General features: G+C 45.9%; 1 non-coding gene across 1 annotated transcript; it reads left to right on the forward strand.

The window, feature by feature from the left end:
- The first annotated feature begins 2,334 nt into the window (after nt 1-2,334).
- Nucleotides 2,335-2,409, forward strand: Trnas-cga (transfer RNA serine (anticodon CGA)). Its single transcript has one exon. It is a non-coding gene; the product is annotated as a tRNA-Ser (tRNA).
- The last annotated feature ends 534 nt before the right edge of the window (nt 2,410-2,943 follow it).

Raw genomic sequence — 2,943 nt, forward strand, 5'->3', positions numbered from 1 at the left:
CTTCGACCTACCAGGCTATAATTTCCGACTTTGTAAGGCAGTCTGCCACTGTTCATTTTTTTGAGATCTTCACTACATGTTCCTCTGCTGTCTTCAGCTTTACTTCATACGTTCAACATGTGAATTTTTTCCTGGTTCCGCCGTTTCTTAACCTGTCTGCTCTGGTGTAGCTTCTCACAGCCCTAAGAAATCTCATTTCAGCTGCCCGGATCTTACGTTCTTGTCGTCTGCAAATGACCCATCACTCACTTCCGTAGAGTAATGTTGGGATCGCCATTATTTTATAAAACTCATTCTCGTAATTCTTTGTCCCTGAAGTTTTACTACTTTCTGGTCTACATCTTTACCATACTCGTATATGATATCAAACCTGTATGATATAAAATCCCAGATCAGTGGTGTGCAAATTAAATGGGACAAGCTTATATTTTATAAGGAATTGAAGTTAGCTTTTACCAAAATTATCCTCCCAATTGTTGGACTCTTGGCGGATTATTGTTGGCTTGTCTATGAACAACACTTGTAGGTCCTCTCGAGCTCAGTTAATGCTTGTATTTCTAGCAACGTTTCTGTGTTCTCGACGGGAATACTTTGTATTTGTGTTGAAATGGACATTTCACCTAAGAAGCGGGCAAAAATAGTTGTTCTTCATGAATTCTCATCTATGAATATGAGACATTACTTCTGCTGTTGGTGTGGGAAAATCCAGTGTTTCCAGACTTATTAGGGCATATGGTCATACTGCTTCACTGTCTTTAAAGAGAAAAGCCAGATGTGGATATAAACGAATAAGCACCCCTAGAACTGCAAATGACCCATCACTCTACTTAGAAACAGCAGAATTCATCCTCACAAGACAAGTAAGGACCTTCACAGAGACTACTGGCTACTCGGGTTGAAAATGACTCTACAATGGTACGGTGTACTCTTCTTGACTGTCGGCGAGAGGCTCGAAAACCAATAAAAAAGCAGGTGTTGACATCTCCCGTAAAAAAGGGAAAAAAGTCTGGCGTGGGCCAAAATATGTAAATCTTGGCAATACTAGACATTTAATTTCCAGTGATGAGTCATACTTCATTGTTCAAGGTTACAGAGCAAGGGTTGTCGGGCGAAGCACCCACCCAAGAGGCAGTGAGAGCTGAGCATCTTGAGCAGACAGTAAAACAAAATCGCAAAAAAATGTTTTGGAGTTTCTTCACTGCAAGTGGCCCTGGGGCACTACTCGCAGTTGATGACATGATGAATTATACCAAATACATGGAAATCCATAGGCGTAGGATGGCGGGATTCCTAAAGACAGCCGGCCGGAGTGGCCGTGCGGTTCTAGGCGCTACAGTCTGGAACCGAGCGACCGCTACGGTCGCAGGCTCGAATCCTGCCTTGGGCATGGATGTGTGTGATGTCCTCAGGTAGTTAGGCTTAACTAGTACTAAGTTCTAGGCGACTGATGACCTCAGAAGTTAAGCGCATAGTGCTCAGAGCCATTTGAACCATCTGAACCTAAAGACATTTGCGGTTGGTGGAGGAACATTTCAAGATGATTTGGCGTCGTGTCATATTTCTAAAGCTGCTAAGACGCTCACAAATTAGAATAACATTAATGTGAATTAGAATAACATTAATGTGCTTCAATGGCCTAGTAATTCACCAGTCGTGAAACCCATAGAAAATTTGCGGAGTATTGTGAAAAGGCGTCTTGGTAAAATGGACAGTTGAACAAAAGAATGCATGAAACTTCCTGGCAGATTAAAACTCGGGACCTTTGCCTTTCACGGGCAAGTGCTCTACCAACTGAGCTACCGAAGCACGACTCACGACCGGTACACACAACTTTACTTCTGCCAGTACCTCGTCTCCTACCTTCCAAACTTTACAGAAGCTCTCCTGCGAACCTTGCAGAACTAGCACTCCTGAAAGAAAGGATATTGCGGAGACATGGCTTAGCCACAGCCTGGGGGATGTTTCCAGAATGAGATTTTCACTCTGCAGCGGAGTGTGCGCTGATATGAAACTTCCTGGCAGATTAAAACTGTGTGCCCGACCGAGACTCGAACTCGGGACCTTTGCCTTTCGCGGGCAAGTGCTCTACCAACTGAGCTACCGAAGCACGACTCACGACCGGTACACACAACTTTACTTCTGCCAGTACCTCGTCTCCTACCTTCCAAACTTTACAGAAGCTCTCCTGCGAACCTTGCAGAACTAGCACTCCTGAAAGAAAGGATATTGCGGAGACATGGCTTAGCCACAGCCTGGGGGATGTTTCCAGAATGAGATTTTCACTCTGCAGCGGAGTGTGCGCTGATATGAAACTTCCTGGCAGATTAAAACTGTGTGCCGGTAGCTCAGTTGGTAGAGCACTTGCCCGCGAAAGGCAAAGGTCCCGAGTTCGAGTCTCGGTCGGGCACACAGTTTTAATCTGCCAGGAAGTTTCATATCAGCGCACACTCCGCTGCAGAGTGAAAATCTCATTCTGGAAACATCCCCCAGGCTGTGGCTAAGCCATGTCTCCGCAATATCCTTTCTTTCAGGAGTGCTAGTTCTGCAAGGTTCGCAGGAGAGCTTCTGTAAAGTTTGGAAGGTAGGAGACGAGGTACTGGCAGAAGTAAAGTTGTGTGTACCGGTCGTGAGTCGTGCTTCGGTAGCTCAGTTGGTAGAGCACTTGCCCGCGAAAGGCAAAGGTCCCGAGTTCGAGTCTCGGTCGGGCACACAGTTTTAATCTGCCAGGAAGTTTCATATCAGCGCACACTCCGCTGCAGAGTGAAAATCTCATTCTGGAAACATCCCCCAGGCTGTGGCTAAGCCATGTCTCCGCAATATCCTTTCTTTCAGGAGTGCTAGTTCTGCAAGGTTCGCAGGAGAGCTTCTGTAAAGTTTGGAAGGTAGGAGACGAGGTACTGGCAGAAGTAAAGTTGTGTGTACCGGTCGTGAGTCGTGCTTCGG

This window comes from Schistocerca cancellata, chromosome 2, assembly GCF_023864275.1.
Source record: "Schistocerca cancellata isolate TAMUIC-IGC-003103 chromosome 2, iqSchCanc2.1, whole genome shotgun sequence".
NCBI lineage: Eukaryota > Metazoa > Arthropoda > Insecta > Orthoptera > Acrididae > Schistocerca > Schistocerca cancellata.